Genomic DNA, 17,899 nt, shown 5'->3' with positions numbered 1-17,899 from the left:
AGTAAATAAATATTCTTGCTAACATTGTCACCTAAAATTTTAATCTATTTAAAAATAAACTGTTAAATACTATCTTTTCAAATTTTATACATTTTCCAACAAATTAATGAAATTATCAAATCTTATATGTGATTGTAATTGTTAATTATTTAGACTATATAATTCAGATTTTGGATTTGGGGTTGAAGATGAAAAGATTAAGGACTATGATATAATGAAGTCAGTGATTCAGAATTATTAATTTACATTATAATTATCTTCTAGAAAATGTGTAAATACTACTGTTTTTTAAAAATAAGGATTCTCATAAGGTCATCATATGACTTCCATTTTTAGCAAATTTCAGTCACCTTAAGTATTATACACAAGGTGTGCTAATATCAATCACTGGTACAGGCTAAAACAATTGTTTTTTAAAGAATTTTGAATAATTTTTAATTTTTTTCATTTAAAGTTAAGTTATACATACATACAAAAGCTAAAATATGTTGTATAAGTACATAATATGTATATATAATATGTACTTATGTATGATTACATATCATTGCAAACTAAACAATTTTATAATTTAAGTAAAAATAGTCATCATTTTGCTATTCTACAAGTTGAAGAGTGGTTAATCAATCTGCAAGTGACTAAAGGCAATAACAAAATTTATGTTTTTTAAAAATTGCTAGTATGCTAGAAAACAATAATGTTCCAGTTTGCTTATTTTCAAAATAACTTTTTAAAGTACATGTTAATTATTATTAAATTCTAAAAAATTTGCATATCTGAATAAGTATAATAGTATGTTATATCTACCTATGCTGATATCATATCATAATAATATAAACTTATAATGAAGAGTATACACAATAATCATGTTCTCATTTTTTGGTTCCCAAACTGAAAATGTGTTGTAAGATGAATGCTTATAAATCAGTGTTAGTGTAATTGCAATAGTTTAAATGCAAGGTATCCCTCAAAACCTTATATGTGAGACAAGGCAGGAAGATTTAGAGGTAAAATGATTGTGTTATAAAATCACAGTGCATTAATCAATGCATTAATCAGTGCATTAATCTCCTGATAGAGATTAACTGGATGGTAATGGTAGGCAGGTAGAGTGTAGAGGAAGTGGATCACTGGGAGTATGCCTTTGGGTTATATATAGAATTGATATAAGTTTGCCTTTATTATTTATTGTACTACCAACAAAAAATATTCCTACAGGAGTATTTTGGCAAGAAGGTCCATTATTATGGATACATTTATCTTATTCTCCTAACACTATTCTTACTAGGTATCCTGAGGCTGTAGGACAATTAATACTCAAAGGAATAAAAGCAGCGAAGGGAGTGTTTGGAATTTCTCCCAATAAAATTTTTACTCCATATACTATGAATCAAATTGATGAGTTAGCTAATGAGTTAAATACTTGGGCAATAATCATGTGCAAATCTAATGTTTCATTTGATAACCACTTAGCATCTAATCCTTTATTGTCTTTTTGGTCATTGCATCCTGTAATTTTTCCAAAAATGACAAGAAAAACACCTATCATGAATGCTCCAAATATATTCACTGATGGGTCAAATAATGGTACAGCAGCAGTAGTTACCCCTGATCAAACTTTTACATTTTTAGTACCCAAACAATCAGCTCAAAAGGTAGAGCTTAATGCAGTTTTACAAGCTTTTGTGATGTTTAAAGATTCTGTATTTAATTTATTTTCTGATAGTCAGTATGTAGTTAATGCTATAGTATCTCTTGAAGATGCTGGTAGGATTTCCCCTTCTTCTACTGTTTTCTCTTTGCTTTCCACTATACAAAGTCTAATCTGGAACAGAAAAGATCCATTCTTTATAGGACATATCAGGGCACATACAGGATTGCCTGGAGCCCTTAGTTTGGGCAATGATTTAGCAGATAAAACTACACATGACATACATATTTTCTCTACACTAGAAGAAGCTATAAATTTTCATAAAAAGTTCCATGTCAATGCTAGTACTTTACAAAAGCGTTTTAAAATAACTAAGGAACAAGCTAGACACATAATAAAACAATGTCAAAATTGTGTGACCTTTTTACCACAAGTTAATCTTGGAGTCAATCCTAGAGGATTGATACCTAACCATATTTGGCAGATGGACGTCACACACTTGCCAGAATTTGGGAAATTAAAATATTTGCATGTTACAGTTGATACTTCTTCTGGATTTTTGATGGGCTCCCTTCATGCCGGAGAAAAAACTAAAGATGTTATAGCTCATTGCTTACAAAATTTTGCCACTGTGGGTGTTCCAAAACAGTTAAAAACAGATAATGCCCCTGGTTATACTTCTACCTCTTTTAAACAATTTTGCTCAACATTTGGCATTACTCATATAACAGGAATCCCATACAATCCACAGGGACAAGGCATAGTTGAAAGAGCTCATCAAACTATTAAAATGTACTTATTAAAGCAAAAAGAAGGAATTGGGAAGGGGTATATATTCCCCAAAGATAAACTTAAAATAACCCTTTTTACTCTAAACTTTTTAAATTTGGATTCATCAGGACTTAGTGCTGCGGAAAGGCATATGTGTCCAAAAAATGTACATAAGCCCAAAGGGGCCCCAGCAAACTTCCAGCTGCCACCAAACTTCCAGCTACTGGCTGATGATTGGCTCACAGCGGCCCCAGCAACATCTAGCTGATTGGCTCCTCGGCCCCAGCAACATCTAGCTGATTGGCTCCTCTGTGGTGATGCTCATTGGGCTGTTTCCCTGCCCTTTCAGACCACGGAGCTGCTCATTGGGGGACTTTTTTGGCTCTGCCCATGTGACCCAGCCAATCGGCCTCAAGAGGAGGAGGATTGTGGGAGGAGGGGAGAAGCTTGTGTGGGAGAGAGAGGCTTGTGGAAAGCCGGTGGTGGCAGTTGAGGCTCTGAGGGTTTTTCCTGAGAGGCGGTTTTGTTTGGCGTGTGTGGTTCTAAAAATAAAGTTAGTTTCTTTTGACAAGTGGCTCCTGATTGTGCCCAGCCAGACTGCGGCAGTATCCCTCAAAACCTTATATGTGAGACAAGGCAGGAAGATTTAGAGGTAAAATGATTGTGTTATAAAATCACAGTGCATTAATCAATGCATTAATCAGTGCATTAATCTCCTGATAGAGATTAACTGGATGGTAATGGTAGGCAGGTAGAGTGTAGAGGAAGTGGATCACTGGGAGTATGCCTTTGGGTTATATATTTTATCCTTGTTGATTGGAATGCCTGTACTTGGGCCGGCACCATCTCTCTCTCTGTCTCCCTCTCTCGCTCATGGTATGATGACCTATGGTGTTTTCCTCTTCCAAACTCTTCCAACATGACATTTTGCCTCATCTTGAGACCCAAGAAGTGGAGCTGGTTGTCTATTGACTGATACCTCTGAATCCATGAACCCCCAATAAAATTTTCCTTCTCTAGTTGTCCCTATGAGGTCTTTTGGTCGCAGTAGCCAAAAAAAAAAAAAAAAAAACTGATTAAAACTGTATTCAAATATACTAAACACATTTTTAGAATTATCATACAATTATATACACTTCTGCATCATATTGTAATAGAAATTAATAAAATGAATGCAAGTTTTTAGTTTAATATTATTTAGAATATTTAAAATAAAATATGCTTTCTCCCAGCCTAATGATTTTTTCAAGTATCATTGATGATGCAATTCCAAAAATCTTATATGATCATAAACATGCTGGTAGAGTTGCTGTTGCTTGTTTTAACCAATAAATATTATCAGTTCAATTGAATAATAATTTTGAGAAACAAATTCTTTATGCTTATTCATAAAAATTTCTTTGATGTATTTGATAAATCTTCATATGAACATTTTTTATTGCCGAATGTGTATTTGCTAATAATTACATTTTTGTATTAATGATAATCTCTTCCTTATTAATGAAAATATAGTATATTCTTACCAACATTCTTAAGGTAGCTGGTTTTTAGCAAAAACTATTCCAAATGCTTTACTTACTGTTTAATCTTCACAAAACTCCATGATGTGAGCATTGATTTCTCCATTTTACAGGTAAAGGAACTGAGATCAAGAACAGGGGCTGTAGGTAGCAGAGTGCTAAAGATAGCAGGCAGGCAGAAAATAGCAGAGTGCTCATTTTCTAATGCTAGTATTGTCATTTACCAGATGTGTAGTATGGGTAAATGGTTTAATTCTAGGTTCCTAATTTACTTATCTGTAAAAAAATAACTGCTCTTGAATTTTATATCAAAAAGAATATTAAATGTATTGTTAAGGCAAGATAGGAATAAATCCCCAAGTTGGTCTGAAAGCAGAAGACAGAAACGTTATTTACCAGCTGGTGATCGAGATCCACTAGCTGGTGGGCCATGGGGTAGGCTGCAAGTCTATACCCTTCAACCTCCTCCCAAGGTTTGAGTACACCTTTTATAGTCCAAAATCATATTAAAGCATGAGTGGCTGTTGCTATGATTCAAAACCATAAACACATGTCCAAAATGTCCCTAGTTGAGTACAGAACACTTTTACACTATATAAGAATTGACATTTTGTGTTGCTAAACATGCTGTGCTTATCAGCTGTTGATGGGTACAGAGGTGGGGCTTTCCATGGAAGAAGCATTTCTTACATGACATGGAGTCTCAGGGCAAAATGGAGTCTGTTTGGTCATTACCCATATAGCCTGGCCCATAACAGTATATCCTATGATGTTAATGTGAATGAAAATATACTTTTTTTTCTAATTAGTCATGATGTTAGTTCCATTTTGTCAAGTGAAAAAATAGATATTTTTGGTGATATATTTTGATAAAGAATATTTCCTTAAAACTAAAAACTTACAAAATACATAGATGTATTATTAAACTTAATGGAAATGTGAAGACCTTTGAAGTGAATGTATTAAACACTGCTGATTTTGAACAAAATGATTATTAATATAACATTTTTCATGGGTGTAATATTCTAAAATGATACTATGTGTTCTTTTGGCTCAATAGAAATGAATTATTGAACTTAAATAAAACAACCCACAGTGAAACCAAGGAGTTTTAGTAGTGGAAAATTGAAAATGTGACTTACTTTGTGTGAATTTGCGTCTGTCCTTCCCTCAGAGCCACATTAGTAGAGATGCTCACTTTCTCTTTCCTGAGTTAATCCTCCTGAAAGTGGGCAGCATTCAAGGTCCACAGAGCTATCCACAGAAATGTTGTAGATGTGTTACTGTCCTAGTATACCTGGAGACCTTGGTACACAGTGACCATTGCGGCTTCATCTCCTTATTCCTTGGGGAGTGGTTCCAGTCATACAATGTTCTGTGCCATTGTTTCTCGATAGTTATTCTGTATTTTCTTGTTCCTACTCCATGAGGTTTTGCTCTTACTTTTCTCTCCATATTGAATAAAGGAAAAATTGAACCCCATCAAAAATCATATTGAGGGCTGGGGTTATGTCTCAGAGGTGAGATGCTCATCTAGCACGCATGAGGTACTGGGTTCGGTCTTCAGCACCACATAAAGTGAAATGAAGACATTGTGTCCACCTATAACTAAAAAATAAATATTAAAGAAAATCATATTGACAAGTTAAAATTCATGAGCAATGAATTGATTTTTTTGCACTATATTCCACAAAATACTTTCAGTCTCTGCCAGAAAATGTTACTTCCATAAAACCGAAAAAGCATATTGGACACAGTTGATTTTTGACTATTGCACTTTATATTCCTTTACACACTCTGTGACTCTTTCATTATAAAATTGCTTGCAGAGCAGAGCATCCTAAGAATATACCTTTATATTTTTATCCTCTGAATGCTGAAGGTTGTTAATTAGTAGAAATGATGATCTTTATTTGCTGTGTGCTTCTTGAAGGTAGTAAACTAATAAGTAGAAAATGCTTACATTTAAAATGTTAGTTTTCCAAATTTCTTATAAAAATATACAAAGTGTTAAAGTTACCTTTTTCACTGCTGTAACCAAAAGACCTGACAAGAACAATTTTAGAGGAGGAAAAGTTTATTGGGGGCTCATGGTTTCAGCAGTCTCAGTTCATTGACAGCCAACTCCATTGGCCAGGGCCTGAGATAAGGCAGATCAGTGTGGTGTAAAAAAGAGTGTGGAAAGCAGCTCAGGAGGTCACTGCCAGAAAGGCAGAGAAAGAGACAGTCCCACTCAGCAGGTACAAACTATCTACCCAAAGGCATACTCCCAATGAAACACCTCCTCAAATCCTACCCTACAACTACCACCCAGTTAATCGCTATCAGGGGAGTGATGCACTGACTAGATCAAAACTTTCACAACCCAGTAATTTTACCTCTAAATTTTCTTTCATTTTCTCACACATGAGGGTTTTGGGGACACCACATAATTAAACATCAGTGATTATTTTACCTTTAATGGACTTGGTAACTTTTATTAATATTACTGAAAATCTTACTCAAAGTAGCCCCAAAGAAAGAGCACTTCTATTGGTGTAGTCCATGTCATTGATGCAAAAGGAAAAAAATTGTAATAATTTATTTTAATAATTAAATTTCAAATATATATATATTTCACTGACTTTCTCAAAGTAGTTAAACTTAATAATCACTATTCTGGGCCAAGCAGCAGGAAGAACAAAGAGATCGAAAAAGAGACGCTTGGCTCCTGGACGCTTTGCCGCTCAGAGCCATGGGTGCTTTGCTCCCATCTGCTTCCTCTTTCGCTTCGCTCCGGGCAGAGAAGCTGAATGTGTAATCAGCAGTGGATTGTAAGTACCCGAGGCAAAGAAAGCTCAGTGCGCCCGGCCTTTCTTTCTTTCTTTTTTTTTTTTTTGAATATTTTTTATACAGGGAGAGTTTGTGGATTGGGATTGTTGGCTGGGCTGCGGTTTCTGTGCCGAAAATCCACTCTGCGGGAGCCGCCATTTGCTCTCTGATTGCTGTCTTGATGGCTCTGTCTACATTGTCCGGCATCCGCACCTAGAGGTTGGAGCTGGGCTGCGCGCCGAGCCCTGTCCTCCGAAGGCTGGACCGCGGCCTTGAGCGCCTGGGTCGCCTGTTCGCTGCTGCACCTTCGGGCAGAGCCTGCTCTGGGGTCGTTCTGCATCCCCCTGCAAGGGGACCCGTGGTCCAGAGGAGGGGGCCTGAGAGCCGCGGCAGCAGCCTCTTGGGCCCTGGGGGCCGGCACCAGGGCGGTGGCGCAGCTATGGTCGCGGACGAGCGCGGTGCCCGTGAGCGCGGCCACGGGGCAGAGGCGACGATGGCAGGGTTTAATTTCTAGAAATCTGGACTGGAAACAGAAGCAGCAGTTTGTATAATCCCAAGAACTTGCTTATGCCAGGAAGCTGTAAGGGCAACATGAATATCATTGAGGAGATCTAACATGTCAGCGGGCGGGGAGAGATCAAGTCTCAGACCTCTTCAACTACGTGGGCATAGGGAGCCGTAAACTGTATAAATGCTGTTTGCTCAGGATCACTAGGCAATGCTGAGCTGACGTGGATCTGGGGCGCACAGACTGGGCCCCTCAGAACACACACACCGAGCCCGGATCGGCTGCATTCAAGCTTCGGTTCGCCTGCTTCTCGTGACTCAGCACTAACAATCCAGCTGAAATAACTGGTTGGCCCTTATGAACATTCAGAGGTAAAAACCAACCGAGCCTTCATAGGCAGTGGCCACAGGATTGAAACGGGGATTGGGAGAGACAGTCAGGACCCACCCGTTGCATTGGTCACCTGGCAAAGGGAACGAAGGGTCACCATTTGCGTGGGATACCACCTTGGCAGAGAACTGACATCATGGGCAGAGGAGATAACTGCATTGAAACCAGTGCGACAGGGCTCCCAGGAGCAGCAAACCTGGCGTGTAGCCAGTATTGTGGTGAGCGTCACAGGTGAGCACGGCCTGGCTTGAGGAAACACAAGAGAAGGCCCTAGGCACTCAGGATTGGAGACCCGCCCAGTCTATGAGGAAGAGCTGCTGCACAGTGATTGGTTCCTACCTAGTGAGAGGAGAAGCTTGACCCAGTGGGCACAGCTCCACCTACTGGAAGAGAAATTAATCGAAATCTATGACTGCATTTATTATTATTATTATTATCATTTTTTTTCTTTTTTTTGTTTTTCTTTCATTTTCAATTTTTTTGTTGTTGTTCTTTAACTTTTTTTAATGTTTTTATTTTTTTTATTTTATTATTATTATTTTTTAAATTTTAATTTTCATTATTTTTATTATCATTATTATTTGTGTAAAAATTTTTTTTTCTTTTCTTTCTTTCTTTATTTTCTAACTTTTTTTGTGTGTTTTGTTTTTGTTTCTTTTGTCTTTTCATTTCTTTTCAATTTTCTTATTCCCCCTTTCTTGAATTCTACCTGCCTACTCTCATTCTCTTTAGTGACTTCTTCCCTTCCCTTCTAATATCTTTCCTCCCAAGCATCAAATAAATTTATAAGAGTAAACAGTAACTCAGCAGTCAAACAGAACAAGAAGTAACATGAGCAGCATAAAAAAGCAAGGAAGAAAAGGAGCACAAACAATGAAGGGCAGCCTAAATATTCAGGAGGACCTAGAGTCAGCAGAAAAATGGTCATATAAAGAACTCAAGGAATACCTTAGATAGATGGAATGGAACCTTAAAGACGATACGAGACAGCAAATCCAAACAGTGAAAGAACACTTTGAAAATGAATTACATAAACAGATAAAAGAAGAAGTTAAGCATCTTTATCAGGAGATAGAGATTATAAAAAAAATCAAACAATAATTCTAGAAATGAAGGAAACGATAAACCAAATTAAAAACTCAATTGAGAGTATCACTAACAGAGTGGAGCAAGTAGAAGCCAGAACGTCAGATAATGAAGACAAAATATATCATCTTGAAAGGAGCCTAGCCAACTCAGAAAGGCTGGTTAAAAATCACAAGAGCAACATCTAAGAGATATGGGATAACATAAAAAAACCAAACCTACCAGTCATCGGGATAGAAGAAGGTACAGAGATTCAAACCAAGGGAATGAGTAACCTGCTGAATGAAATAATTACAGAAAACTTTCCAGAAATAAAAAAGGAAACGGATATACAAATTGTAGATGCATACAGGACACCGAGCACACAAAATCACAGTAGACCAACACCAAGACACATTGTTATGAAGATATCCAATATACAGAACAAAGAGAAAATATTAAAAGCTACAAGAGAAAGGAGGCAGATTACATTCAGGGGTAAACCAATAAGGTTAACAACGGATTTTTCATCACAGACGCTGAAAGCGAGAAGATCCTGGAACAACGTATTTCAAACACTGAAAGAAAATGGATGCCAACCAAGAATTCTGTATCCAGCAAAATTAAGCTTCAGGTATGACAACGAAATAAAAATCTTTCATGATAAACAAAAGCTAAAAGAATTTGCAGCCAGAAAACCAGCATTGCAAAGCATCTTGAGCAAAACACTACACGAGGAAGAAATGAAAAACAATAACCAAAACCATCAGTGGGAAGTGCCTCTATAAAAACAGATGGTGGGGGGAAAGCTAATCATGGAGAAACAAACTAAATTAAATTAAAAAAAAAGAAGATAAATAATCAAACATGGCTGGAAGTACAAACCATATATCAATAGTAACTCTAAATGTTAATGGCTTAAAATCTCCAATAAAGTGACATACGCTGGTCACATGGATTAAAAAAAACAAATCCAACAATATGCTGCCTCCAGAAGACACATCTGATTGCAAAAGACATACACAGGCTGAAGGTGAAAGGTTGGGAAAAAATATACCATGCACACGGTCCTCGTAAGCAAGCAGGGGTGGCCATCCTCATATAGAATAAAATCGACTTCAAGACTAAGTTAATCAAAAGGGATAAGGAAGGATATTATATACTGTTAAAAGGAACCATTCACCAACAAGACATAGCAATTATCAATATTTATGCACCATATAATGGTGCTGCGACGTTCATAAAACAAATGCTCCTCAAGTTCAAGAATCAAATAGACCACAACACAATAATTATGGGTGACTTCAACACACCTCTCTCACCATTTGACAGATCCTCCAAACAAAAGTTGAATAAAGAAACTATAGAACTCAATATCACAATCAACAACCTAGACTTAACTGACATATATAGAATATATCAACCATCATCAAGTGGATATACTTTTTTCTCAGCAGCACATGGATCCTTCTCAAAAATAGACCATATATTATGCCATAGGGCAACCCTCAGTAAATATACAGGGGTGGAGATAATCCCATGCATTTTATCTGATCATAATGGAATGAAACTGGAAATCAATGATAAAAGAAGGAAGGAAAAATCCTACATCACATGGAAAATGAACAATATGTTACTGAATGATCAATGGGTTACAGAAGACATAAAGGAGGAAATCAAAAAATTCTTAGAGATAAATGAAAATACAGACACAACATATCGGAATCTATGGGACACAATGAAAGCAGTTTTAAGAGGGAAATTCATCGCTTGGAGGTCATTCCTCAAAAAAAGGAAAAACCAACAAATAAATGAGCTCACACTTCATCTCAAAGCCCTAGAAAAGGAAGAGCAAAACAACAGCAAATGTAGCAGAAGGCAAGAAATAATTAAAATCAGAGCAGAAATCAACGAAATTGAAACAAAAGAAACTATTGAAAAAATTAACAAAACTAAAAGTTGGTTCTTTGAAAAAATAAATAAGATCGACAGACCCTTAGCCATGCTAATGAAGAGAAGAAGAGAGAGAACTCAAATTACTAACATACGGGATGAAAAAGGCAATATCACAACAGACGCTACAGAAATACAGAAGACAATTAGAAATTATTTTGAAAACCTATATTCCAATAAAATAGAAGATAGTGAAGACATCGATAAATTCCTTAAGTCATACGATTTGCCCAGACTGAGTCAGGAGGATACTCATAACTTAAACAGACCAATATCAATAGATGAAATAGAAGAAGCAATCAAAAGACTTCCAACCAAGAAAAGCCCAGGACCTGATGGGTATACAGCGGAGTTTTACAAAACCTTTAAGGAAGAATTAATACCAATACTTTTCAAGCTATTTCAGGAAATAGAAAAAGAGGGAGCTCTGCCAAATTCATTCTATGAGGCCAACATCACCCTGATTCCGAAACCAGACAAAGACACCTCAAAGAAAGAAAACTACAGACCAATATCTCTGATGAACCTAGATGCAAAAATCCTCAATAAAATTCTGGCGAATCGGATACAAAGGCACATCAAAAAAATTGCGCACCATGATCAAGTAGGATTCATCCCTGGGATGCAAGGATGGTTCAATATATGGAAATCAATAAATGTTATTCACCACATCAATAGACTTAAAGATAAGAACCATATGATCATCTCAATAGACGCAGAAAAAGCATTCGACAAAGTACAGCATCCCTTTATGTTCAAAACATTAGAAAAACTAGGGATAACAGGAACTTACCTCTACATTGTAAAAGCTATCTATGCTAAGCCTCAGGCTAGCATCATTCTCAATGGAGAAAAATTGAAGGCATTCCCCCTAAAATCTGGAACAAGACAGGGATGCCCTCTATCACCACTTCTATTCAATATAGTTTTCGAAACACTGGCCAGAGCAATTAGACAGACGAAAGAAATTAAAGGCATAAAAATAGGAAAGGAAGAACTTAAATTATCACTATTTGCGGATGACATGATTCTATACATAGAAGACCCAAAAGGGTCTACAAAAAAACTACTAGAACTAATAAATAAATTCAGCAAAGTGGCAGGATATAAAATCAACATACATAAATCAAAGGCATTTCTGTATATCAGCGACAAAACTTCTGAAACGGAAATGAGGAAAAACACTCCATTCACAATATCCTCAAAAAAATAAAATACTTGGGAATCAACCTAACAAAAGAGGTGAAGGATTTATACAATGAAAACTACAAAACCCTAAAAAGAGAAGTACAAGAAGATCTTAGAAGATGGAAAAATATACCCTGTTCGTGGATAGGCAGAACTAACATCATCAAAATGGCGATATTACCAAAAGTTCTCTATAGGTTTAATGCAATGCCAATCAAAATCCCAATGGCATTTCTTGTAGAAATAGATAAAGCAATCATGAAATTCATATGGAAAAATAAAAGACCCAGAATAGCAAAAGCAATTCTAAGCAGGAAGTGTGAATCAGGCGGTATAGCGATACCAGATTTCAAACTATATTACAGAGCAATAGTAACAAAAACAGCATGGTACTGGTACCAAAACAGGTGGGTGGACCAATGGTACAGAATAGAGGACACAGAGACTAATCCACAAAGCTACAACTATCTTATATTTGATAAAGGGGCTAAAAGCATGCAATGGAGGAAGGATAGCATCTTCAACAAATGGTGTTGGGAAAACGGGAAATCCATATGCAATAAAATGAAACTGAATCCCCTCCTCTCGCCATGCACAAAAGTTAACTCAAAGTGGATCAAGGAGCTAGATATCAAATCAGAGACTCTGCGTCTGATAGAAGAAAAAGTTGGATCCGATCTACATATTGTGGGGTAGGGCTCCAAATTCCTTAATAGGACACCCATAGCACAAAAGTTAATAACAGGAATCAACAAATGGGACTTACTTAAACTGAAAAGTTTTTTCTCAGCAAGAGAAACAATAAGAGAGGTAAATAGGGAGCCTACATCATGGGAACAAATTTTTACTCCTCACACTTCAGATAGAGCCCTAATATCCAGAGTATACAAAGAACTCAAAAAATTAAACAATAAAAAAAAACTAATAACCCAATCAACAAATGGGCCAAAGACCTGAACAGACACTTCTCAGAGGAGGACATACAATCAATCAACAAGTACATGAAAAAATGCTCACCATCTCTAGCAGTCAGAGAAATGCAAATCAAAACCACCCTAAGATACCATCTCACTCCAGTAAGATTGGCAGCCATTATGAAGTCAAACAACAACAAGTGCTGGCGAGGATGTGGGGAAAAGGGTACTCTTGTACATTGCTGGTGGGACTGCAAACTGGTGTGGCCAATTTGGGAAAGCTGGGAATGGAACCACCATTTGACCCAGCTATTGCCCTTCTCAGACTATTCCCTGAAGACCTTAAAAGAGCGTACTACAGGGATACTGCTACATCGATGTTCATAGCAGCACAATTCACAATTGCTAGACTGTGGAACCAACCCAGATGCCCTTCAATAGATGAATGGATAAAAAATGTGGCATTTATACACTATGGAGTATTATGCAGCACTAAAAAATGACAAAATCATGGAATTTGCAGGGAAATGGATGGCACTAGAGCAGATTATGCTTAGTGAAGCTAGCCAATCCCTAAAAAACAAATACCAAATGTCTTCTTTGATATAATGAGAGCAACTAAGAACAGAGCAGGGAGGAAGAGCAGGAAGAAAAGATTAACATTAAACAGATACATGAGGTGGGAGGGAAAGGGAGAGAAAAGGGAAGTTGCATGGTAATGGAGGGAGACCCGCATGGTTATACAAAATTACATATAAGAGGTTGTGAGGGGAATGGGAAAATAAACAAGGAGAGAAATGAATTACAGTAGATGGGGTAGAGAGAGAAGATGAGAAGGGAGGGGAGGGGAGATAGTAGAGGATAGGAAAGGTAGCAGAATACAACAGTTACTAATAGGGCATTATGTAAAAATGTGGATGTGTAACCGATGTGATTCTGCAATCTGTATTTGGGGTAAAATTGGGAGTTTATAACCCACTTGAAACAAATGTATGAAATATGATATGTCAAGAGCTTTGTAATGTTTTGAACAACCATTAAAAAAATAAAAAATAAATCAAAAAAAAATAATCACTATTCTGAAACGTAAGTTGAAAGACAAAAAAAGGAAGCACTTGTTGAAAATAGTTATGATCATTTAGGTTAGCCTCTAGACTGTTTCCCAATATATTAGTGTATAAAGGAATTAACGTGGCTTAAGAGTGTTTCTTTTTTATTATACAAGCATGAAAGACCAGCAATTAAGAACCTGTTTAAAATTAAAATATAAACTCATATTAAGTAAATGAAAATGCTCTGTAAATATCTAGAGACCATTGGTCTTTTCATACCCAATTTATAGCTGAGGCATTATTTCTCAAGTACTGGTGATATTAAACACCTAGAACTCAGGAGGATCATCATTCATATTATGCTGAGAAGTCCCTATTCCTGTTTCAAAAGGCAGTTTGAAATGAAAAAAATCAGCTTATTAGCTTTGAGTGGTAGGTACAGATAAGTGTTTTCAAACTTTAATAAAATAAGGGAATAATCTAGAATATAAATGGAATTCTATAGTTAGTATGGGTAAGTTTAAAATATTGTTTTATTTTAGCATATAAAAAATCTCATTAATGTAAACATAAAATCCAAACTAGAAATATAAAACTCTATAATTTCAGTATAAAGTCACTTTGAAGAAACACAGCCTAGTGAACAATGAGAAAAATATTTTTATTTTCTCTCCATGTTTAGTCTCTTTTTTCCTACTAAAATAAATTGAACAAATGAAAAAAAACAAAAGCAAAAATACCATTATCAACTTAAGACATATATTTCCATGCCTTTGTGTAGCATGTGCAGATTATGTAATTATTAGCATAATTTAATCAATTTTGATATGCACAGTATTTTAAATTTTAGTTTATGCATTTAATTTCCTCATGTGTATCAGTTCATGTTACAATTTCTTAATTTATTTTTTGTTTATATAGTGGTTTTATGTGTCAGGTACATCCCTAAACATTTTATAACTATTAAGTATTTTAATTATCAAACTATCCTTATAAGAAAGGCACTACTAATTTTATAGAAGATAAAATGTGGACAAATAAATGCAAATTAATCTGTATATATTCTTATAGCCAGTATATGATGAAGCTGCATTATGAAGTCAGTAATTATATAAGCCAAAGAAAATAAATTATAGGTAAATAGTCTTACTTGATATATATTTTTTGTTTTATGTTACCTTATATCATCAAGATGCTGTATCACTGAGTATATTAATGTATTAACTAGTTTTAAAATCTTAGTCATAAAAAAAAATTCGATAGTATGTATATGGTAAGCAGTAGATGGGGCCAGCAAGAATATACAGAGACTGCATTTGACAATGTGAGGACATACTAATTTAAATAACAGTTACTAAGTTCAAGCATATATTTTCATTAATTTATTAATTCAATTTTGAGGGTAATTAATAAATTATAAAAATTGCAATTTTTTCTTAAATAAATAAATAATGTGTACCCAGCAGTATTAAATATTGGGAAAAAATATTTATTTGGTTTTTCTGTTGCTCAATTGTTTTCCATGTGAAAGTGGCATATGAAAAAAATCTAACAAATAAAAAAAGGGATATTTCTTGTGAAATATTCTAATAAATTATAGTACAGTTCTAACACAGTGAGAAACAGAGAGTTAATCAATGAAACAAATTAAATAGGCTGAAACACACTCTGATATTTTTGTTACAAAAGAAATTTTGAAGTAAGCCAAAGGGAAAATAATTAAGGAATGAATATTGGTAAATTCTCCTTTTGGAAAGTGGTGCAAAGAAATAGTACCTTTACAATACATTTGAAAATTGAACCAGCTAATACACAGAAATATGATTTTCAAAAAGTAGGAAAAAAATGTAGGTTCATTTTTGACTAGCATCACATAAGGACAATGATTTGCAATCCCAAATTAAGTGGAAAAAATGAGAAAAGTTCAGCTTAGTAAATTAGTATATTTTAAAAGTATAAAATCCTGTACATTAGAAAGAAAACAAGTATAATTAAAAACAATTTAAAGTGAGAAAATCTATTAATATATATATTTACATATGTGTTTATATGTATGTGTGTGCTTAGTATATCTCTATATATTCAATATAATGATTGAATTAAGCAAGAATTAGCTTAATGTTCTGTCAATTTTTTACCATCAATAGTAGCTCCAAGCAATGCATCAAACTTACTTATATTAAATAGAAGTAGAAAAAAATAGAATTTTAAAAAGTTTTCTTCTCATACTTAAATTAGTTTCCATACTCTTGGGGCTTATAGTGAATACAGCAAGTAAAGAACATTGTAATGTTATTTTTGATGTAATATCTTAACTTTAGAAGAAAGCAGGTTTTGTAACTATAGTGTTAGAATTAACACATAATTTTAAGTATTAATAACTCTTCAAAATCACTAAATTAAAACCACTCCTTAAGGAATACAGAAACGAAAGTTGGCAATTTCAAGTATTACAAGTCATTCTGAAAACTAGGTGTGGCCCTCAAGTTCTTAATTCCTTCAGTTCAGATTCATAATATGATTATCAAGTACAAATATCTTTTAATGTATATACTTTCTCAGTTTGTTTTAGTTTTTTTATTTATACATAATTCTTTTTGACATGATTATAAAAGCATGGAATATAACTTATTCTAATTCTGTCCATAGTACTTCCTTTTTTCTCCCATCTGCCCTTTCCTTGTAACCTTCTCTCTACTAATTTCTGATATGTACTCATTTTTTAAATAGTGATATTTAAAAATATTTTAACAGTGTTAAGTGTATATTAGTTCTCTTTCTGAATGTAATTCATACGGTAGTAAAATTCACTGTCTCCTAATTATGTTGAGGTAATCTCTAAATGCTAAATTCTCAAATGGTAATTTCAAAGACCTGCATTTTTAGTATGTAATCCATATTTTGCCAATGGATTTATGATCCTTATTTTTTAATCCATTTCCAATTAAAAAAAAAAAAACAACCAACTTGGAACACTATTGAGATATTAAATTAAAGTGGAAAATAAACCCAAAATATTTAAGTTGATTGCAGTTAGAGTAAAGCCATTTGTGAACAAGAGTGTTTGTTCTTTTGATATTACTATTCTGAATTAAGATGGGCTCCAAATTCTTCATAAACACTACTTTCTTATAACAGAAATTGCTACTTTAAACTCAAAATCTGTCAGAAAATTCTCTGAAGTGTTGGCTTATGCATATTTAATTGCATTGATATTTATGGAAATGGCATAATTTTAATGAGCATATTTAGACCTAGTAGGAAAATTATAACTTTGTCAGAAGAGCTTTACAAAAGTTCAACATTAATTAGCTATATTTTGAAGATAGCACCTATGTACTACAACAGATAACAACTTTGTCTTTTTATCTTTTGGCTTATAATAAATTTTCATATTTATTAGAAAAATATGCTGCTCAAAGTTAAACTTTTAACTACTAAAGTTTGATTTGAGGCACATGTCATGAGAATTTTCCCACTCTTTTGTGATTATTCAGTTTTGCATGCAATACTGAAGGTAGAGGCTTCTCATGAAATTGTTACCTCTCATGCTCCTTTTATTCTTTCCTGCTTCTCTTCTTGTAAATCTTTTTTTTCTGATTTATTCAGAATCAATAGCCTGAAATATAATCACTCAACTGAGAGACATTGAAGGGGTAATGCATGGACCCTATGATTATACTGGAACATAAAAAATCGAGGTCTACTAATGAATCATATCTTAAATCATGTCTTAAAGTTAATAAGGTCAAACTATTTTTTTTTTAAATTTGGAACTAGGAAAGGGATGGACATATATTTAGAAATAAAAACAACTTCAGATGTAATAAAAATATTAAATTCTGATGAAATAAATGTCATCACTATAAAATGTAACAGAAGAGAGTTTATTATCACTTAAAGTACAATTTCCATTTTAAAGTAAATATTACATATTTGACACTAAAAGACACAGTGAATGCTGTTACAATTGAGTAGATAAACTCTGAAGGTAAAATTTTTATACATTACAAAACTTAGTTTTTAAAATTTTATTTTATCTTTGTATATTTTAATGTGCTCCTGTTTTTTTTAAAGAG

The sequence above is a fragment of the Marmota monax genome, unplaced genomic scaffold (assembly GCF_021218885.2).
Source record: "Marmota monax isolate L192 unplaced genomic scaffold, Marmota_monax_Labrador192_F-V1.1 WCK01_AAM20220418_F8-fsc00002, whole genome shotgun sequence".
NCBI lineage: Eukaryota > Metazoa > Chordata > Mammalia > Rodentia > Sciuridae > Marmota > Marmota monax.
Note: the sequence above shows the minus strand (reverse complement) of the source record.